Source organism: Garra rufa, chromosome 14, assembly GCF_049309525.1.
Source record: "Garra rufa chromosome 14, GarRuf1.0, whole genome shotgun sequence".
NCBI classification, from domain to species: Eukaryota; Metazoa; Chordata; class Actinopteri; order Cypriniformes; family Cyprinidae; genus Garra; species Garra rufa.
Genome location: NC_133374.1, coordinates 23310088 through 23333718, shown reverse-complemented (window position 1 = coordinate 23333718; position 23631 = coordinate 23310088).

Genomic DNA, 23631 nt, shown 5'->3' with positions numbered 1-23631 from the left:
ACGAGGCAGATTCCGGGCCTTGAAAAGGAGCAAATGTTTTTTTGAAACCTTAATCCAGCCCTTGTAAAAAAGAAGCATCTTTCGGATGAGGCAATAAACTGGCCTCCTGACCTTTAGTGCTCATGAATTCCCCTCCTTAATTATGAATTTGACCTCATTTATGGAGGTGGTAGCGCATTCCGCTGGCCTTATAGAGCCTGGCAGGATGCGCTACCTTTGTGAAAAACTAGTCTGGCCAACAGGGGGGGCTCTTTCCCTGACATGTACCTATGGATAAAAAAGTCCTAATACAACAAGGCAGATTCCAGGCCGTGAAAAGGAGAAAATGTTTGATGAAACCTTAATCCGGCAGCTGTAAAAAGGAGCGTCCTTCGGATGAGGCAATAAACTGGCCTCCTGACTTTCTGTGGTCATTAATTCCCTACCTTAATTATGAATTTGACCTCATTTATGGAGGTGGTAGCGCATTCCGCCGGCCTTATAGAGCCTGGCAGCATGCGCTACCTTTGTGAAAAACTAGTCTGGCCAGCAGGAAGGGCTCTTTCCCTGACATGTACTTATGGGTAAAAAAGTCCTAATACAACGAGGCAGATTCCAGGACGTGAAAAGGAGCAAATGTTTGATGAAACCTTAATCCAGCAGCAGTAGAAAGGAGCATCCTTTGCATGAGGCATTATACTGGCCCCCTAACTTTCTGTGGTCATTAATTCCCTACCTTAATGATGAATTTGACCTCATTTATGGAGGTGGTAGCGCATTCCGCCGGCCTGATTGAACCAGGCAGGATGCGCTACCCCTCTATCAGAGCAGCTTCATTTAACCGAAAAGAACAAGTTCAACTGTTGCTTGCAGTAGTCAGATTCTGGTTGCTCTCTGAAGCTAAGCAGGCCCAAGTCTACTCTATGCAAGTATGGGAGACCCTTTGTGCAAAACTAGCTTCCTGCTGGAGATAGTTTTAGTCCAGCCAGCAGAGGTTGCTCATTCCCTGACATGTACTTTTGGTTCCAAAAGTCCAGATATACAAAAATGACTTCTGCGGTGGAAGGCTTTTGATGAAGCATTAAACCGCCCTATGTAAAAATGAGTATCCTTCGGATGAGGCATTAAACAGGCCTCCTGACTTTCTGTGGTCATTAATTCCCTACCTTAATGATGAATTTGACCTCATTTATGGAGGTGGTAGCGCAATCTGCCGGCCTTATAGAGCCTGGCAGGATGCGCTACCTTTGTGAAAAGCTAGTCTGGCCAGCATGGGGTGCTCTTTTCCTGTCATGTACCTATGGGATCAAAAGCCCTAATACAACGAGGCAGATTCCGGGCCTTGAAAAGGAGCAAATGTTTTTTTGAAACCTGAATCCGGCAGCTGTAAAAAGGAGCGTCCTTCGGATGAGGCAATAAACTGGCCTCCTGATCTTTTGTACTCATGAATTCCCCTCCTTAATTATGTATTTGACCTCATTTATGGAGGTGGTAGCGCATTCCGCCGGCCTTATAGAGCCTGGCAGGATGCGCTACCTTTGTGAAAAACTAGTCTGGCCAGCAGGGGGGGCTCTTTCCCTGACATGTACCTATGGGGTCAAACGTCCTAATACAACGAGGCAGATTCCAGGCCCTGAAAAGGAGCAAATGTTTTTATGAAACCTTAATCCGGTCCCTGTAAAAAGGAGTGTCCTTCGCATGAGGCATTAAACTGGCCTCCTGACTTTCTGTGGTCATTAATTCTCTACCTTACTTATGAGTTTGACCTCATTTATGGAGGTGGTAGCGCATTCCGCCGGCCTGATTGAACCAGGCAGGATGCGCTACCCCTCTATCAGAGCAGCTTCATTTAACTGAAAAGAGCAAGTTCAACTGTTGCTTGCAGTAGTCAGATTCTGGTTGCTCTCTGAAGCTAAGCAGGCCCAAGTCTACTCTATGCAAGTATGGGAGACCCTTTGTGCAAAACTAGCTTCCTGCTGGAGATAGTTTTAGTCCAGCCAGCAGAGGTTGCTCATTCCCTGACATGTACTTTCGGTTCCAAAAGTCCAGATATACAAAAATGACTTCTGCGGTGGAAGGCTTTTGATGAAGCATTAAACCGCCCTATGTAAAAATGAGTATCCTTCGGATGAGGCATTAAACAGGCCTCCTGACTTTCTGTGGTCATTAATTCCCTACCTTAATGATGAATTTGACCTCATTTATGGAGGTGGTAGCGCAATCTGCCGGCCTTATAGAGCCTGGCAGGATGCGCTACCTTTGTGAAAAGCTAGTCTGGCCAGCATGGGGTGCTCTTTTCCTGTCATGTACCTATGGGATCAAAAGCCCTAATACAACGAGGCAGATTCCGGGCCTTGAAAAGGAGCAAATGTTTTTTTGAAACCTGAATCCAGCCCTTGTAAAAAGAAGCATCTTTCGGATGAGGCAATAAACTGGCCTCCTGACCTTTAGTGCTCATGAATTCCCCTCCTTAATTATGAATTTGACCTCATTTATGGAGGTGGTAGCGCATTCCGCTGGCCTTATAGAGCCTGGCAGGATGCGCTACCTTTGTGAAAAACTAGTCTGGCCAGCAGGGAGGGCTCTTTCCCTGACATGTACTTATGGGTAAAAAAGTCCTAATACAACGAGGCAGATTCCAGGCCGTGAAAAGGAGCAAATGTTTGATGAAACCTTAATCCGGCAGCTTTAAAAAGGAGCGTCCTTCGGATGAGGCAATAAACTGGCCTCCTGATCTTTTGTACTCATGAATTCCCCTCCTTAATTATGTATTTGACCTCATTTATGGAGGTGGTAGCGCATTCCGCCGGCCTTATAGAGCCTGGCAGGATGCGCTACCTTTGTGAAAAACTAGTCTGGCCAGCAGGGGGGGCTCTTTCCCTGACATGTACCTATGGGGTCAAACGTCCTAATACAACGAGGCAGATTCCAGGCCGTGAAAAGGAGCAAATGTTTTTATGAAACCTTAATCCAGCCCTTGTAAAAAAGAAGCATCTTTCGGATGAGGCAGTAAACTGGCCTCCTGACCTTTAGTGCTCATGAATTCCCCTCCTTAATTATGAATTTGACCTCATTTATGGAGGTGGTAGCGCATTCCGCTGGCCTTATAGAGCCTGGCAGGATGCGCTACCTTTGTGAAAAACTAGTCTGGCCAACAGGGGGGGCTCTTTCCCTGACATGTACCTATGGATAAAAAAGTCCTAATACAACAAGGCAGATTCCAGGCCGTGAAAAGGAGAAAATGTTTGATGAAACCTTAATCCGGCAGCTGTAAAAAGGAGCGTCCTTCGGATGAGGCAATAAACTGGCCTCCTGACTTTCTGTGGTCATTAATTCCCTACCTTAATTATGAATTTGACCTCATTTATGGAGGTGGTAGCGCATTCCGCCGGCCTTATAGAGCCTGGCAGCATGCGCTACCTTTGTGAAAAACTAGTCTGGCCAGCAGGGAGGGCTCTTTCCCTGACATGTACTTATGGGTAAAAAAAGTCCTAATACAACGAGGCAGATTCCAGGACGTGAAAAGGAGCAAATGTTTGATGAAACCTTAATCCAGCAGCAGTAGAAAGGAGCATCCTTCGCATGAGGCATTATACTGGCCCCCTAACTTTCTGTGGTCATTAATTCCCTACCTTAATGATGAATTTGACCTCATTTATGGAGGTGGTAGCGCATTCCGCCGGCCTGATTGAACCAGGCAGGATGCGCTACCCCTCTATCAGAGCAGCTTCATTTAACCGAAAAGAACAAGTTCAACTGTTGCTTGCAGTAGTCAGATTCTGGTTGCTCTCTGAAGCTAAGCAGGCCCAAGTCTACTCTATGCAAGTATGGGAGACCCTTTGTGCAAAACTAGCTTCCTGCTGGAGATAGTTGTAGTCCAGCCAGCAGAGGTTGCTCATTCCCTGACATGTACTTTAGTTTCCAAAAGTCCAAATATACAAAAATGACTTCTGCGGTGTAAGGCTTTTGATGAAGCATTAAACCGCCCCATGTAAAAATGAGTGTCCTTCGGATGAGGCATTAAACAGGCCTCCTGACTTTCTGTGGTCATTAACTCCCTACCTTAATGATGAATTTGACCTCATTTATGGAGGTGGTAGCGCATTCCGCTGGCCTTATAGAGCCTGGCAGGATGTGCTACCTTTGTGAAAAACTAGTCTGGCCAGCAGGGGGGGCTGTTTCCCTGACATGTACCTATGGGGTCAAACGTCCTAATACAACGAGGCAGATTCCAGGCCGTGAAAAGGAGCAAATGTTTTTATGAAACCTTAATCCGGTCCCTGTAAAAAGGAGTGTCCTTCGCATGAGGCATTAAACTGGCCTCCTGACTTTCTGTGGTCATTAATTCTCTACCTTACTTATGAGTTTGACCTCATTTATGGAGGTGGTAGCGCATTCCGCCGGCCTGATTGAACCAGGCAGGATGCGCTACCCCTCTATCAGAGCAGCTTCATTTAACTGAAAAGAGCAAGTTCAACTGTTGCTTGCAGTAGTCAGATTATGGTTGCTCTCTGAAGCTAAGCAGGCCCAAGTCTACTCTATGCAAGTATGGGAGACCCTTTGTGCAAAACTAGCTTCCTGCTGGAGATAGTTTTAGTCCAGCCAGCAGAGGTTGCTCATTCCCTGACATGTACTTTCGGTTCCAAAAGTCCAGATATACAAAAATGACTTCTGCGGTGGAAGGCTTTTGATGAAGCATTAAACCGCCCTATGTAAAAATGAGTATCCTTCGGATGAGGCATTAAACAGGCCTCCTGACTTTCTGTGGTCATTAATTCCCTACCTTAATGATGAATTTGACCTCATTTATGGAGGTGGTAGCGCAATCTGCCGGCCTTATAGAGCCTGGCAGGATGCGCTACCTTTGTGAAAAGCTAGTCTGGCCAGCATGGGGTGCTCTTTTCCTGTCATGTACCTATGGGATCAAAAGCCCTAATACAACGAGGCAGATTCCGGGCCTTGAAAAGGAGCAAATGTTTTTTTGAAACCTGAATCCAGCCCTTGTAAAAAGAAGCATCTTTCGGATGAGGCAATAAACTGGCCTCCTGACCTTTAGTGCTCATGAATTCCCCTCCTTAATTATGAATTTGACCTCATTTATGGAGGTGGTAGCGCATTCCGCTGGCCTTATAGAGCCTGGCAGGATGCGCTACCTTTGTGAAAAACTAGTCTGGCCAGCAGGGAGGGCTCTTTCCCTGACATGTACTTATGGGTAAAAAAGTCCTAATACAACGAGGCAGATTCCAGGCCGTGAAAAGGAGCAAATGTTTGATGAAACCTTAATCCGGCAGCTTTAAAAAGGAGCGTCCTTCGGATGAGGCAATAAACTGGCCTCCTGATCTTTTGTACTCATGAATTCCCCTCCTTAATTATGTATTTGACCTCATTTATGGAGGTGGTAGCGCATTCCGCCGGCCTTATAGAGCCTGGCAGGATGCGCTACCTTTGTGAAAAACTAGTCTGGCCAGCAGGGGGGGCTCTTTCCCTGACATGTACCTATGGGGTCAAACGTCCTAATACAACGAGGCAGATTCCAGGCCGTGAAAAGGAGCAAATGTTTTTATGAAACCTTAATCCAGCCCTTGTAAAAAAGAAGCATCTTTCGGATGAGGCAATAAACTGGCCTCCTGACCTTTAGTGCTCATGAATTCCCCTCCTTAATTATGAATTTGACCTCATTTATGGAGGTGGTAGCGCATTCCGCTGGCCTTATAGAGCCTGGCAGGATGCGCTACCTTTGTGAAAAACTAGTCTGGCCAACAGGGGGGGCTCTTTCCCTGACATGTACCTATGGATAAAAAAGTCCTAATACAACAAGGCAGATTCCAGGCCGTGAAAAGGAGAAAATGTTTGATGAAACCTTAATCCGGCAGCTGTAAAAAGGAGCGTCCTTCGGATGAGGCAATAAACTGGCCTCCTGACTTTCTGTGGTCATTAATTCCCTACCTTAATTATGAATTTGACCTCATTTATGGAGGTGGTAGCGCATTCCGCCGGCCTTATAGAGCCTGGCAGCATGCGCTACCTTTGTGAAAAACTAGTCTGGCCAGCAGGGAGGGCTCTTTCCCTGACATGTACTTATGGGTAAAAAAGTCCTAATACAACGAGGCAGATTCCAGGACGTGAAAAGGAGCAAATGTTTGATGAAACCTTAATCCAGCAGCAGTAGAAAGGAGCATCCTTCGCATGAGGCATTATACTGGCCCCCTAACTTTCTGTGGTCATTAATTCCCTACCTTAATGATGAATTTGACCTCATTTATGGAGGTGGTAGCGCATTCCGCCGGCCTGATTGAACCAGGCAGGATGCGCTACCCCTCTATCAGAGCAGCTTCATTTAACCGAAAAGAACAAGTTCAACTGTTGCTTGCAGTAGTCAGATTCTGGTTGCTCTCTGAAGCTAAGCAGGCCCAAGTCTACTCTATGCAAGTATGGGAGACCCTTTGTGCAAAACTAGCTTCCTGCTGGAGATAGTTGTAGTCCAGCCAGCAGAGGTTGCTCATTCCCTGACATGTACTTTAGTTTCCAAAAGTCCAAATATACAAAAATGACTTCTGCGGTGTAAGGCTTTTGATGAAGCATTAAACCGCCCCATGTAAAAATGAGTGTCCTTCGGATGAGGCATTAAACAGGCCTCCTGACTTTCTGTGGTCATTAACTCCCTACCTTAATGATGAATTTGACCTCATTTATGGAGGTGGTAGCGCATTCCGCTGGCCTTATAGAGCCTGGCAGGATGTGCTACCTTTGTGAAAAACTAGTCTGGCCAGCAGGGGGGGCTGTTTCCCTGACATGTACCTATGGGGTCAAACGTCCTAATACAACGAGGCAGATTCCAGGCCGTGAAAAGGAGCAAATGTTTTTATGAAACCTTAATCCGGTCCCTGTAAAAAGGAGTGTCCTTCGCATGAGGCATTAAACTGGCCTCCTGACTTTCTGTGGTCATTAATTCTCTACCTTACTTATGAGTTTGACCTCATTTATGGAGGTGGTAGCGCATTCCGCCGGCCTGATTGAACCAGGCAGGATGCGCTACCTTTGTGAAAAACTAGTCTGGCCAGCAGGGAGGGCTCTTTCCCTGACATGTACTTATGGGTAAAAAAGTCCTAATACAACGAGGCAGATTCCAGGCCGTGAAAAGGAGCAAATGTTTGATGAAACCTTAATCCGGCAGCTGTAAAAATGAGCGTCCTTCGGATGAGGCAATAAACTGGCCTCCTGATCTTTTGTACTCATGAATTCCCCTCCTTAATTATGTATTTGTCCTCATTAATGGAGGTGGTAGCGCATTCCGCCGGCCTTATAGAGCCTGGCAGGATGCGCTACCTTTGTGAAAAACTAGTCTGGCCAGCAGGGGGGGCTCTTTCCCTGACATGTACCTATGGGGTCAAACGTCCTAATACAACGAGGCAGATTCCAGGCCGTGAAAAGGAGCGAATGTTTTTATGAAACCTTAATCAGGTCCCTGTAAAAAGGAGTGTCCTTCGCATGAGGCATTAAACTGGCCTCCTGACTTTCTGTGGTCATTAATTCTCTACCTTACTTATGAGTTTGACCTCATTTATGGAGGTGGTAGCGCATTCCGTCGGCCTGATTGAACCAGGCAGGATGCGCTACCCCTCTATCAGAGCAGCTTCATTTAGCCGAATAGAACAAATTCAACTGTTGCTTGCAGTAGTCATATTCTGTTTGCTCTCAGAAGCTAAGCAGGCCCAAGTCTACTCTATGCAAGTATGGGAGACCCTTTGTGCAAAACTAGCTTCCTGCTGGAGGTAGTTTTAGTCCAGCCAGCAGAGGTTGCTCATTCCCTGACATGTACTTTCGGTTCCAAAAGTCCAGATATACAAAAATGACTTCTGCGGTGGAAGGCTTTTGATGAAGCATTAAACCGCCCTATGTAAAAATGAGTATCCTTCGGATGAGGCATTAAACAGGCCTCCTGACTTTCTGTGGTCATTAATTCCCTACCTTAATGATGAATTTGACCTCATTTATGGAGGTGGTAGCGCAATCTGCCGGCCTTATAGAGCCTGGCAGGATGCGCTACCTTTGTGAAAAGCTAGTCTGGCCAGCATGGGGTGCTCTTTTCCTGTCATGTACCTATGGGATCAAAAGCCCTAATACAACGAGGCAGATTCCGGGCCTTGAAAAGGAGCAAATGTTTTTTTGAAACCTGAATCCAGCCCTTGTAAAAAGAAGCATCTTTCGGATGAGGCAATAAACTGGCCTCCTGACCTTTAGTGCTCATGAATTCCCCTCCTTAATTATGAATTTGACCTCATTTATGGAGGTGGTAGCGCATTCCGCTGGCCTTATAGAGCCTGGCAGGATGCGCTACCTTTGTGAAAAACTAGTCTGGCCAGCAGGGAGGGCTCTTTCCCTGACATGTACTTATGGGTAAAAAAGTCCTAATACAACGAGGCAGATTCCAGGCCGTGAAAAGGAGCAAATGTTTGATGAAACCTTAATCCGGTCCCTGTAAAAAGGAGTGTCCTTCGCATGAGGCATTAAACTGGCCTCCTGACTTTCTGTGGTCATTAATTCTCTACCTTACTTATGAGTTTGATCTCATTTATGGAGGTGGTAGCACATTCCGCCGGCCTGATTGAACCTGTCAGGATGCGCTACCCCTCTATCAGAGCAGCTTCATTCAATCAAAAAGAAAAAGTTCAACTGTTACTTGCAGTAGTCAGATTCTGGTTACTCTCTAAAGCTAAGCAGGCCCAAGCCTGCTCTGTGCATGGATGGGAGGCCCTTTGTGGAAAACTAGTTTTCTGCTGTAGATAGTTTTAGTCCAGCCAGCAGGGGTTGCTCATTCCATGTTATGTACTTTAGGTTCCAAAAGTCCAAGTATACAAAAATGAGCATTAAACCGCCCCATGTAAAAATGAGTGTCCTTCGGATGAGGCATTAAACAGGCCTCCTGACTTTCTGTGGTCATTAACTGCCTACCTTAATGATGAATTTGACCTCATTTATGGAGGTGGTAGCACAATCTGCCGGCCTTATAGAGCCTGGCGGGATGCGCTACCTTTGTGAAAAGCAAGTCTGGCCAGCATGGGGTGCTCTTTTCCTGTCATGTACCTATGGGATCAAAAGCCCTAATACAACGAGGCAGATTCCGGGCCTTGAAAAGGAGCAAATGTTTTTTTGAAACCTTAATCCAGCCCTTGTAAAAAAGAAGCATCTTTCGGATGAGGCAATAAACTGGCCTCCTGACCTTTAGTGCTCATGAATTCCCCTCCTTAATTATGAATTTGACCTCATTTATGGAGGTGGTAGCGCATTCCGCTGGCCTTATAGAGCCTGGCAGGATGCGCTACCTTTGTGAAAAACTAGTCTGGCCAACAGGGGGGGCTCTTTCCCTGACATGTACCTATGGATAAAAAAGTCCTAATACAACAAGGCAGATTCCAGGCCGTGAAAAGGAGAAAATGTTTGATGAAACCTTAATCCGGCAGCTGTAAAAAGGAGCGTCCTTCGGATGAGGCAATAAACTGGCCTCCTGACTTTCTGTGGTCATTAATTCCCTACCTTAATTATGAATTTGACCTCATTTATGGAGGTGGTAGCGCATTCCGCCGGCCTTATAGAGCCTGGCAGCATGCGCTACCTTTGTGAAAAACTAGTCTGGCCAGCAGGAAGGGCTCTTTCCCTGACATGTACTTATGGGTAAAAAAGTCCTAATACAACGAGGCAGATTCCAGGACGTGAAAAGGAGCAAATGTTTGATGAAACCTTAATCCAGCAGCAGTAGAAAGGAGCATCCTTTGCATGAGGCATTATACTGGCCCCCTAACTTTCTGTGGTCATTAATTCCCTACCTTAATGATGAATTTGACCTCATTTATGGAGGTGGTAGCGCATTCCGCCGGCCTGATTGAACCAGGCAGGATGCGCTACCCCTCTATCAGAGCAGCTTCATTTAACCGAAAAGAACAAGTTCAACTGTTGCTTGCAGTAGTCAGATTCTGGTTGCTCTCTGAAGCTAAGCAGGCCCAAGTCTACTCTATGCAAGTATGGGAGACCCTTTGTGCAAAACTAGCTTCCTGCTGGAGATAGTTTTAGTCCAGCCAGCAGAGGTTGCTCATTCCCTGACATGTACTTTTGGTTCCAAAAGTCCAGATATACAAAAATGACTTCTGCGGTGGAAGGCTTTTGATGAAGCATTAAACCGCCCTATGTAAAAATGAGTATCCTTCGGATGAGGCATTAAACAGGCCTCCTGACTTTCTGTGGTCATTAATTCCCTACCTTAATGATGAATTTGACCTCATTTATGGAGGTGGTAGCGCAATCTGCCGGCCTTATAGAGCCTGGCAGGATGCGCTACCTTTGTGAAAAGCTAGTCTGGCCAGCATGGGGTGCTCTTTTCCTGTCATGTACCTATGGGATCAAAAGCCCTAATACAACGAGGCAGATTCCGGGCCTTGAAAAGGAGCAAATGTTTTTTTGAAACCTGAATCCGGCAGCTGTAAAAAGGAGCGTCCTTCGGATGAGGCAATAAACTGGCCTCCTGATCTTTTGTACTCATGAATTCCCCTCCTTAATTATGTATTTGACCTCATTTATGGAGGTGGTAGCGCATTCCGCCGGCCTTATAGAGCCTGGCAGGATGCGCTACCTTTGTGAAAAACTAGTCTGGCCAGCAGGGGGGGCTCTTTCCCTGACATGTACCTATGGGGTCAAACGTCCTAATACAACGAGGCAGATTCCAGGCCCTGAAAAGGAGCAAATGTTTTTATGAAACCTTAATCCGGTCCCTGTAAAAAGGAGTGTCCTTCGCATGAGGCATTAAACTGGCCTCCTGACTTTCTGTGGTCATTAATTCTCTACCTTACTTATGAGTTTGACCTCATTTATGGAGGTGGTAGCGCATTCCGCCGGCCTGATTGAACCAGGCAGGATGCGCTACCCCTCTATCAGAGCAGCTTCATTTAACTGAAAAGAGCAAGTTCAACTGTTGCTTGCAGTAGTCAGATTCTGGTTGCTCTCTGAAGCTAAGCAGGCCCAAGTCTACTCTATGCAAGTATGGGAGACCCTTTGTGCAAAACTAGCTTCCTGCTGGAGATAGTTTTAGTCCAGCCAGCAGAGGTTGCTCATTCCCTGACATGTACTTTCGGTTCCAAAAGTCCAGATATACAAAAATGACTTCTGCGGTGGAAGGCTTTTGATGAAGCATTAAACCGCCCTATGTAAAAATGAGTATCCTTCGGATGAGGCATTAAACAGGCCTCCTGACTTTCTGTGGTCATTAATTCCCTACCTTAATGATGAATTTGACCTCATTTATGGAGGTGGTAGCGCAATCTGCCGGCCTTATAGAGCCTGGCAGGATGCGCTACCTTTGTGAAAAGCTAGTCTGGCCAGCATGGGGTGCTCTTTTCCTGTCATGTACCTATGGGATCAAAAGCCCTAATACAACGAGGCAGATTCCGGGCCTTGAAAAGGAGCAAATGTTTTTTTGAAACCTGAATCCAGCCCTTGTAAAAAGAAGCATCTTTCGGATGAGGCAATAAACTGGCCTCCTGACCTTTAGTGCTCATGAATTCCCCTCCTTAATTATGAATTTGACCTCATTTATGGAGGTGGTAGCGCATTCCGCTGGCCTTATAGAGCCTGGCAGGATGCGCTACCTTTGTGAAAAACTAGTCTGGCCAGCAGGGAGGGCTCTTTCCCTGACATGTACTTATGGGTAAAAAAGTCCTAATACAACGAGGCAGATTCCAGGCCGTGAAAAGGAGCAAATGTTTGATGAAACCTTAATCCGGCAGCTTTAAAAAGGAGCGTCCTTCGGATGAGGCAATAAACTGGCCTCCTGATCTTTTGTACTCATGAATTCCCCTCCTTAATTATGTATTTGACCTCATTTATGGAGGTGGTAGCGCATTCCGCCGGCCTTATAGAGCCTGGCAGGATGCGCTACCTTTGTGAAAAACTAGTCTGGCCAGCAGGGGGGGCTCTTTCCCTGACATGTACCTATGGGGTCAAACGTCCTAATACAACGAGGCAGATTCCAGGCCGTGAAAAGGAGCAAATGTTTTTATGAAACCTTAATCCGGCAGCTTTAAAAAGGAGCGTCCTTCGGATGAGGCAATAAACTGGCCTCCTGATCTTTTGTACTCATGAATTCCCCTCCTTAATTATGTATTTGACCTCATTTATGGAGGTGGTAGCGCATTCCGCCGGCCTTATAGAGCCTGGCAGGATGCGCTACCTTTGTGAAAAACTAGTCTGGCCAGCAGGGGGGGCTCTTTCCCTGACATGTACCTATGGGGTCAAACGTCCTAATACAACGAGGCAGATTCCAGGCCGTGAAAAGGAGCAAATGTTTTTATGAAACCTTAATCCGGTCCCTGTAAAAAGGAGTGTCCTTCGCATGAGGCATTAAACTGGCCTCCTGACTTTCTGTGGTCATTAATTCTCTACCTTACTTATGAGTTTGACCTCATTTATGGAGGTGGTAGCGCATTCCGCCGGCCTGATTGAACCAGGCAGGATGCGCTACCCCTCTATCAGAGCAGCTTCATTTAACCGAAACGAACAAGTTCAACTGTTGCTTGCAGTAGTCAGATTCTGGTTGCTCTCTGAAGCTAAGCAGGCCCAAGTCTACTCTATGCAAGTATGGGAGACCCTTTGTGCAAAACTAGCTTCCTGCTGGAGATAGTTTTAGTCCAGCCAGCAGAAGTTGCTCATTCCCTGACATGTACTTTCGGTTCCAAAAGTCCAGATATACAAAAATGACTTCTGCGGTGGAAGGCTTTTGATGAAGCATTAAACCGCCCTATGTAAAAATGAGTATCCTTCGGATGAGGCATTAAACAGGCCTCCTGACTTTCTGTGGTCATTAATTCCCTACCTTAATGATGAATTTGACCTCATTTATGGAGGTGGTAGCGCAATCTGCCGGCCTTATAGAGCCTGGCAGGATGCGCTACCTTTGTGAAAAGCTAGTCTGGCCAGCATGGGGTGCTCTTTTCCTGTCATGTACCTATGGGATCAAAAGCCCTAATACAACGAGGCAGATTCCGGGCCTTGAAAAGGAGCAAATGTTTTTTTGAAACCTGAATCCAGCCCTTGTAAAAAGAAGCATCTTTCGGATGAGGCAATAAACTGGCCTCCTGACCTTTAGTGCTCATGAATTCCCCTCCTTAATTATGAATTTGACCTCATTTATGGAGGTGGTAGCGCAATCCGCTGGCCTTATAGAGCCTGGCAGGATGCGCTACCTTTGTGAAAAACTAGTCTGGCCAGCAGGGAGGGCTCTTTCCCTGACATGTACTTATGGGTAAAAAAGTCCTAATACAACGAGGCAGATTCCAGGCCGTGAAAAGGAGCAAATGTTTGATGAAACCTTAATCCGGCAGCTGTAAAAATGAGCGTCCTTCGGACTAGGCAATAATCTGGCCTCCTGATCATTTGTACTCATGAATTCCCCTCCTTAATTATGTATTTGACCTCATTTATGGAGGTGGTAGCGCATTCCGCCGGCCTTATAGAGCCTGGCAGGATGCGCTACCTTTGTGAAAAACTAGTCTGGCCAGCAGGGGGGGCTCTTTCCCTGACATGTACCTATGGGGTCAAACGTCCTAATACAACGAGGCAGATTCCAGGCCGTGAAAAGGAGCAAATGTTTTTCTGAAACCTTAATCCGGACCCTGTAAAAAGGAGTGTCCTTCACATGAGGCATTAAACTGGCCTCCTGACTTTCTGTGGTCATTAATTCCCTACCTTAATTATGAATTTGACCTCATTTATGGAGGTGGTAGCACATTCCGCCGGCCTGATTGAACCTGTCAGGATGCGCTACCCCTCTATCAGAGCAGCTTCATTCAATCAAAAAGAAAAAGTTCAACTGTTACTTGCAGTAGTCAGATTCTGGTTACTCTCTAAAGCTAAGCAGGCCCAAGCCTGCTCTGTGCATGGATGGGAGGCCCTTTGTGGAAAACTAGTTTTCTGCTGTAGATAGTTTTAGTCCAGCCAGCAGGGGTTGCTCATTCCATGACATGTACTTTAGGTTCCAAAAGTCCAAGTATACAAAAATGAGCATTAAACCGCCCCATGTAAAAATGAGTGTCCTTCGGATGAGGCATTAAACAGGCCTCCTGACTTTCTGTGGTCATTAACTGCCTACCTTAATGATGAATTTGACCTCATTTATGGAGGTGGTAGCACAATCTGCCGGCCTTATAGAGCCTGGCGGGATGCGCTACCTTTGTGAAAAGCTAGTCTGGCCAGCATGGGGTGCTCTTTTCCTGTCATGTACCTATGGGATCAAAAGCCCTAATACAACGAGGCAGATTCCGGGCCTTGAAAAGGAGCAAATGTTTTTTTGAAACCTTAATCCAGCCCTTGTAAAAAAGAAGCATCTTTCGGATGAGGCAATAAACTGGCCTCCTGACCTTTAGTGCTCATGAATTCCCCTCCTTAATTATGAATTTGACCTCATTTATGGAGGTGGTAGCGCATTCCGCTGGCCTTATAGAGCCTGGCAGGATGCGCTACCTTTGTGAAAAACTAGTCTGGCCAACAGGGGGGGCTCTTTCCCTGACATGTACCTATGGATAAAAAAGTCCTAATACAACAAGGCAGATTCCAGGCCGTGAAAAGGAGAAAATGTTTGATGAAACCTTAATCCGGCAGCTGTAAAAAGGAGCGTCCTTCGGATGAGGCAATAAACTGGCCTCCTGACTTTCTGTGGTCATTAATTCCCTACCTTAATTATGAATTTGACCTCATTTATGGAGGTGGTAGCGCATTCCGCCGGCCTTATAGAGCCTGGCAGCATGCGCTACCTTTGTGAAAAACTAGTCTGGCCAGCAGGGAGGGCTCTTTCCCTGACATGTACTTATGGGTAAAAAAGTCCTAATACAACGAGGCAGATTCCAGGACGTGAAAAGGAGCAAATGTTTGATGAAACCTTAATCCAGCAGCAGTAGAAAGGAGCATCCTTCGCATGAGGCATTATACTGGCCCCCTAACTTTCTGTGGTCATTAATTCCCTACCTTAATGATGAATTTGACCTCATTTATGGAGGTGGTAGCGCATTCCGCCGGCCTGATTGAACCAGGCAGGATGCGCTACCCCTCTATCAGAGCAGCTTCATTTAACCGAAAAGAACAAGTTCAACTGTTGCTTGCAGTAGTCAGATTCTGGTTGCTCTCTGAAGCTAAGCAGGCCCAAGTCTACTCTATGCAAGTATGGGAGACCCTTTGTGCAAAACTAGCTTCCTGCTGGAGATAGTTGTAGTCCAGCCAGCAGAGGTTGCTCATTCCCTGACATGTACTTTAGTTTCCAAAAGTCCAAATATACAAAAATGACTTCTGCGGTGTAAGGCTTTTGATGAAGCATTAAACCGCCCCATGTAAAAATGAGTGTCCTTCGGATGAGGCATTAAACAGGCCTCCTGACTTTCTGTGGTCATTAACTCCCTACCTTAATGATGAATTTGACCTCATTTATGGAGGTGGTAGCGCATTCCGCTGGCCTTATAGAGCCTGGCAGGATGTGCTACCTTTGTGAAAAACTAGTCTGGCCAGCAGGGGGGGCTGTTTCCCTGACATGTACCTATGGGGTCAAACGTCCTAATACAACGAGGCAGATTCCAGGCCGTGAAAAGGAGCAAATGTTTTTATGAAACCTTAATCCGGTCCCTGTAAAAAGGAGTGTCCTTCGCATGAGGCATTAAACTGGCCTCCTGACTTTCTGTGGTCATTAATTCTCTACCTTACTTATGAGTTTGACCTCATTTATGGAGGTGGTAGCGCATTCCGCCGGCCTGATTGAACCAGGCAGGATGCGCTACCTTTGTGAAAAACTAGTCTGGCCAGCAGGGAGGGCTCTTTCCCTGACATGTACTTATGGGTAAAAAAGTCCTAATACAACGAGGCAGATTCCAGGCCGTGAAAAGGAGCAAATGTTTGATGAAACCTTAATCCGGCAGCTGTAAAAATGAGCGTCCTTCGGATGAGGCAATAAACTGGCCTCCTGATCTTTTGTACTCATGAATTCCCCTCCTTAATTATGTATTTGTCCTCATTAATGGAGGTGGTAGCGCATTCCGCCGGCCTTATAGAGCCTGGCAGGATGCGCTACCTTTGTGAAAAACTAGTCTGGCCAGCAGGGGGGGCTCTTTCCCTGACATGTACCTATGGGGTCAAACGTCCTAATACAACGAGGCAGATTCCAGGCCGTGAAAAGGAGCGAATGTTTTTATGAAACCTTAATCAGGTCCCTGTAAAAAGGAGTGTCCTTCGCATGAGGCATTAAACTGGCCTCCTGACTTTCTGTGGTCATTAATTCTCTACCTTACTTATGAGTTTGACCTCATTTATGGAGGTGGTAGCGCATTCCGTCGGCCTGATTGAACCAGGCAGGATGCGCTACCCCTCTATCAGAGCAGCTTCATTTAGCCGAATAGAACAAGTTCAACTGTTGCTTGCAGTAGTCAGATTCTGTTTGCTCTCAGAAGCTAAGCAGGCCCAAGTCTACTCTATGCAAGTATGGGAGACCCTTTGTGCAAAACTAGCTTCCTGCTGGAGGTAGTTTTAGTCCAGCCAGCAGAGGTTGCTCATTCCCTGACATGTACTTTCGGTTCCAAAAGTCCAGATATACAAAAATGACTTCTGCGGTGGAAGGCTTTTGATGAAGCATTAAACCGCCCTATGTAAAAATGAGTATCCTTCGGATGAGGCATTAAACAGGCCTCCTGACTTTCTGTGGTCATTAATTCCCTACCTTAATGATGAATTTGACCTCATTTATGGAGGTGGTAGCGCAATCTGCCGGCCTTATAGAGCCTGGCAGGATGCGCTACCTTTGTGAAAAGCTAGTCTGGCCAGCATGGGGTGCTCTTTTCCTGTCATGTACCTATGGGATCAAAAGCCCTAATACAACGAGGCAGATTCCGGGCCTTGAAAAGGAGCAAATGTTTTTTTGAAACCTGAATCCAGCCCTTGTAAAAAGAAGCATCTTTCGGATGAGGCAATAAACTGGCCTCCTGACCTTTAGTGCTCATGAATTCCCCTCCTTAATTATGAATTTGACCTCATTTATGGAGGTGGTAGCGCATTCCGCTGGCCTTATAGAGCCTGGCAGGATGCGCTACCTTTGTGAAAAACTAGTCTGGCCAGCAGGGAGGGCTCTTTCCCTGACATGTACTTATGGGTAAAAAAGTCCTAATACAACGAGGCAGATTCCAGGCCGTGAAAAGGAGCAAATGTTTGATGAAACCTTAATCCGGTCCCTGTAAAAAGGAGTGTCCTTCGCATGAGGCATTAAACTGGCCTCCTGACTTTCTGTGGTCATTAATTCTCTACCTTACTTATGAGTTTGATCTCATTTATGGAGGTGGTAGCACATTCCGCCGGCCTGATTGAACCTGTCAGGATGCGCTACCCCTCTATCAGAGCAGCTTCATTCAATCAAAAAGAAAAAGTTCAACTGTTACTTGCAGTAGTCAGATTCTGGTTACTCTCTAAAGCTAAGCAGGCCCAAGCCTGCTCTGTGCATGGATGGGAGGCCCTTTGTGGAAAACTAGTTTTCTGCTGTAGATAGTTTTAGTCCAGCCAGCAGGGGTTGCTCATTCCATGACATGTACTTTAGGTTCCAAAAGTCCAAGTATACAAAAATGAGCATTAAACCGCCCCATGTAAAAATGAGTGTCCTTCGGATGAGGCATTAAACAGGCCTCCTGACTTTCTGTGGTCATTAACTGCCTACCTTAATGATGAATTTGACCTCATTTATGGAGGTGGTAGCACAATCTGCCGGCCTTATAGAGCCTGGCGGGATGCGCTACCTTTGTGAAAAGCAAGTCTGGCCAGCATGGGGTGCTCTTTTCCTGTCATGTACCTATGGGATCAAAAGCCCTAATACAACGAGGCAGATTCCGGGCCTTGAAAAGGAGCAAATGTTTTTTTGAAACCTTAATCCAGCCCTTGTAAAAAAGAAGCATCTTTCGGATGAGGCAATAAACTGGCCTCCTGACCTTTAGTGCTCATGAATTCCCCTCCTTAATTATGAATTTGACCTCATTTATGGAGGTGGTAGCGCATTCCGCTGGCCTTATAGAGCCTGGCAGGATGCGCTACCTTTGTGAAAAACTAGTCTGGCCAACAGGGGGGGCTCTTTCCCTGACATGTACCTATGGATAAAAAAGTCCTAATACAACAAGGCAGATTCCAGGCCGTGAAAAGGAGAAAATGTTTGATGAAACCTTAATCCGGCAGCTGTAAAAAGGAGCGTCCTTCGGATGAGGCAATAAACTGGCCTCCTGACTTTCTGTGGTCATTAATTCCCTACCTTAATTATGAATTTGACCTCATTTATGGAGGTGGTAGCGCATTCCGCCGGCCTTATAGAGCCTGGCAGCATGCGCTACCTTTGTGAAAAACTAGTCTGGCCAGCAGGAAGGGCTCTTTCCCTGACATGTACTTATGGGTAAAAAAGTCCTAATACAACGAGGCAGATTCCAGGACGTGAAAAGGAGCAAATGTTTGATGAAACCTTAATCCAGCAGCAGTAGAAAGGAGCATCCTTTGCATGAGGCATTATACTGGCCCCCTAACTTTCTGTGGTCATTAATTCCCTACCTTAATGATGAATTTGACCTCATTTATGGAGGTGGTAGCGCATTCCGCCGGCCTGATTGAACCAGGCAGGATGCGCTACCCCTCTATCAGAGCAGCTTCATTTAACCGAAAAGAACAAGTTCAACTGTTGCTTGCAGTAGTCAGATTCTGGTTGCTCTCTGAAGCTAAGCAGGCCCAAGTCTACTCTATGCAAGTATGGGAGACCCTTTGTGCAAAACTAGCTTCCTGCTGGAGATAGTTTTAGTCCAGCCAGCAGAGGTTGCTCATTCCCTGACATGTACTTTTGGTTCCAAAAGTCCAGATATACAAAAATGACTTCTGCGGTGGAAGGCTTTTGATGAAGCATTAAACCGCCCTATGTAAAAATGAGTATCCTTCGGATGAGGCATTAAACAGGCCTCCTGACTTTCTGTGGTCATTAATTCCCTACCTTAATGATGAATTTGACCTCATTTATGGAGGTGGTAGCGCAATCTGCCGGCCTTATAGAGCCTGGCAGGATGCGCTACCTTTGTGAAAAGCTAGTCTGGCCAGCATGGGGTGCTCTTTTCCTGTCATGTACCTATGGGATCAAAAGCCCTAATACAACGAGGCAGATTCCGGGCCTTGAAAAGGAGCAAATGTTTTTTTGAAACCTGAATCCGGCAGCTGTAAAAAGGAGCGTCCTTCGGATGAGGCAATAAACTGGCCTCCTGATCTTTTGTACTCATGAATTCCCCTCCTTAATTATGTATTTGACCTCATTTATGGAGGTGGTAGCGCATTCCGCCGGCCTTATAGAGCCTGGCAGGATGCGCTACCTTTGTGAAAAACTAGTCTGGCCAGCAGGGGGGGCTCTTTCCCTGACATGTACCTATGGGGTCAAACGTCCTAATACAACGAGGCAGATTCCAGGCCCTGAAAAGGAGCAAATGTTTTTATGAAACCTTAATCCGGTCCCTGTAAAAAGGAGTGTCCTTCGCATGAGGCATTAAACTGGCCTCCTGACTTTCTGTGGTCATTAATTCTCTACCTTACTTATGAGTTTGACCTCATTTATGGAGGTGGTAGCGCATTCCGCCGGCCTGATTGAACCAGGCAGGATGCGCTACCCCTCTATCAGAGCAGCTTCATTTAACTGAAAAGAGCAAGTTCAACTGTTGCTTGCAGTAGTCAGATTCTGGTTGCTCTCTGAAGCTAAGCAGGCCCAAGTCTACTCTATGCAAGTATGGGAGACCCTTTGTGCAAAACTAGCTTCCTGCTGGAGATAGTTTTAGTCCAGCCAGCAGAGGTTGCTCATTCCCTGACATGTACTTTCGGTTCCAAAAGTCCAGATATACAAAAATGACTTCTGCGGTGGAAGGCTTTTGATGAAGCATTAAACCGCCCTATGTAAAAATGAGTATCCTTCGGATGAGGCATTAAACAGGCCTCCTGACTTTCTGTGGTCATTAATTCCCTACCTTAATGATGAATTTGACCTCATTTATGGAGGTGGTAGCGCAATCTGCCGGCCTTATAGAGCCTGGCAGGATGCGCTACCTTTGTGAAAAGCTAGTCTGGCCAGCATGGGGTGCTCTTTTCCTGTCATGTACCTATGGGATCAAAAGCCCTAATACAACGAGGCAGATTCCGGGCCTTGAAAAGGAGCAAATGTTTTTTTGAAACCTGAATCCAGCCCTTGTAAAAAGAAGCATCTTTCGGATGAGGCAATAAACTGGCCTCCTGACCTTTAGTGCTCATGAATTCCCCTCCTTAATTATGAATTTGACCTCATTTATGGAGGTGGTAGCGCATTCCGCTGGCCTTATAGAGCCTGGCAGGATGCGCTACCTTTGTGAAAAACTAGTCTGGCCAGCAGGGAGGGCTCTTTCCCTGACATGTACTTATGGGTAAAAAAGTCCTAATACAACGAGGCAGATTCCAGGCCGTGAAAAGGAGCAAATGTTTGATGAAACCTTAATCCGGCAGCTTTAAAAAGGAGCGTCCTTCGGATGAGGCAATAAACTGGCCTCCTGATCTTTTGTACTCATGAATTCCCCTCCTTAATTATGTATTTGACCTCATTTATGGAGGTGGTAGCGCATTCCGCCGGCCTTATAGAGCCTGGCAGGATGCGCTACCTTTGTGAAAAACTAGTCTGGCCAGCAGGGGGGGCTCTTTCCCTGACATGTACCTATGGGGTCAAACGTCCTAATACAACGAGGCAGATTCCAGGCCGTGAAAAGGAGCAAATGTTTTTATGAAACCTTAATCCAGCCCTTGTAAAAAAGAAGCATCTTTCGGATGAGGCAGTAAACTGGCCTCCTGACCTTTAGTGCTCATGAATTCCCCTCCTTAATTATGAATTTGACCTCATTTATGGAGGTGGTAGCGCATTCCGCTGGCCTTATAGAGCCTGGCAGGATGCGCTACCTTTGTGAAAAACTAGTCTGGCCAACAGGGGGGGCTCTTTCCCTGACATGTACCTATGGATAAAAAAGTCCTAATACAACAAGGCAGATTCCAGGCCGTGAAAAGGAGAAAATGTTTGATGAAACCTTAATCCGGCAGCTGTAAAAAGGAGCGTCCTTCGGATGAGGCAATAAACTGGCCTCCTGACTTTCTGTGGTCATTAATTCCCTACCTTAATTATGAATTTGACCTCATTTATGGAGGTGGTAGCGCATTCCGCCGGCCTTATAGAGCCTGGCAGCATGCGCTACCTTTGTGAAAAACTAGTCTGGCCAGCAGGGAGGGCTCTTTCCCTGACATGTACTTATGGGTAAAAAAAGTCCTAATACAACGAGGCAGATTCCAGGACGTGAAAAGGAGCAAATGTTTGATGAAACCTTAATCCAGCAGCAGTAGAAAGGAGCATCCTTCGCATGAGGCATTATACTGGCCCCCTAACTTTCTGTGGTCATTAATTCCCTACCTTAATGATGAATTTGACCTCATTTATGGAGGTGGTAGCGCATTCCGCCGGCCTGATTGAACCAGGCAGGATGCGCTACCCCTCTATCAGAGCAGCTTCATTTAACCGAAAAGAACAAGTTCAACTGTTGCTTGCAGTAGTCAGATTCTGGTTGCTCTCTGAAGCTAAGCAGGCCCAAGTCTACTCTATGCAAGTATGGGAGACCCTTTGTGCAAAACTAGCTTCCTGCTGGAGATAGTTGTAGTCCAGCCAGCAGAGGTTGCTCATTCCCTGACATGTACTTTAGTTTCCAAAAGTCCAAATATACAAAAATGACTTCTGCGGTGTAAGGCTTTTGATGAAGCATTAAACCGCCCCATGTAAAAATGAGTGTCCTTCGGATGAGGCATTAAACAGGCCTCCTGACTTTCTGTGGTCATTAACTCCCTACCTTAATGATGAATTTGACCTCATTTATGGAGGTGGTAGCGCATTCCGCTGGCCTTATAGAGCCTGGCAGGATGTGCTACCTTTGTGAAAAACTAGTCTGGCCAGCAGGGGGGGCTGTTTCCCTGACATGTACCTATGGGGTCAAACGTCCTAATACAACGAGGCAGATTCCAGGCCGTGAAAAGGAGCAAATGTTTTTATGAAACCTTAATCCGGTCCCTGTAAAAAGGAGTGTCCTTCGCATGAGGCATTAAACTGGCCTCCTGACTTTCTGTGGTCATTAATTCTCTACCTTACTTATGAGTTTGACCTCATTTATGGAGGTGGTAGCGCATTCCGCCGGCCTGATTGAACCAGGCAGGATGCGCTACCCCTCTATCAGAGCAGCTTCATTTAACTGAAAAGAGCAAGTTCAACTGTTGCTTGCAGTAGTCAGATTCTGGTTGCTCTCTGAAGCTAAGCAGGCCCAAGTCTACTCTATGCAAGTATGGGAGACCCTTTGTGCAAAACTAGCTTCCTGCTGGAGATAGTTTTAGTCCAGCCAGCAGAGGTTGCTCATTCCCTGACATGTACTTTCGGTTCCAAAAGTCCAGATATACAAAAATGACTTCTGCGGTGGAAGGCTTTTGATGAAGCATTAAACCGCCCTATGTAAAAATGAGTATCCTTCGGATGAGGCATTAAACAGGCCTCCTGACTTTCTGTGGTCATTAATTCCCTACCTTAATGATGAATTTGACCTCATTTATGGAGGTGGTAGCGCAATCTGCCGGCCTTATAGAGCCTGGCAGGATGCGCTACCTTTGTGAAAAGCTAGTCTGGCCAGCATGGGGTGCTCTTTTCCTGTCATGTACCTATGGGATCAAAAGCCCTAATACAACGAGGCAGATTCCGGGCCTTGAAAAGGAGCAAATGTTTTTTTGAAACCTGAATCCAGCCCTTGTAAAAAGAAGCATCTTTCGGATGAGGCAATAAACTGGCCTCCTGACCTTTAGTGCTCATGAATTCCCCTCCTTAATTATGAATTTGACCTCATTTATGGAGGTGGTAGCGCATTCCGCTGGCCTTATAGAGCCTGGCAGGATGCGCTACCTTTGTGAAAAACTAGTCTGGCCAGCAGGGAGGGCTCTTTCCCTGACATGTACTTATGGGTAAAAAAGTCCTAATACAACGAGGCAGATTCCAGGCCGTGAAAAGGAGCAAATGTTTGATGAAACCTTAATCCGGCAGCTTTAAAAAGGAGCGTCCTTCGGATGAGGCAATAAACTGGCCTCCTGATCTTTTGTACTCATGAATTCCCCTCCTTAATTATGTATTTGACCTCATTTATGGAGGTGGTAGCGCATTCCGCCGGCCTTATAGAGCCTGGCAGGATGCGCTACCTTTGTGAAAAACTAGTCTGGCCAGCAGGGGGGGCTCTTTCCCTGACATGTACCTATGGGGTCAAACGTCCTAATACAACGAGGCAGATTCCAGGCCGTGAAAAGGAGCAAATGTTTTTATGAAACCTTAATCCAGCCCTTGTAAAAAAGAAGCATCTTTCGGATGAGGCAATAAACTGGCCTCCTGACCTTTAGTGCTCATGAATTCCCCTCCTTAATTATGAATTTGACCTCATTTATGGAGGTGGTAGCGCATTCCGCTGGCCTTATAGAGCCTGGCAGGATGCGCTACCTTTGTGAAAAACTAGTCTGGCCAACAGGGGGGGCTCTTTCCCTGACATGTACCTATGG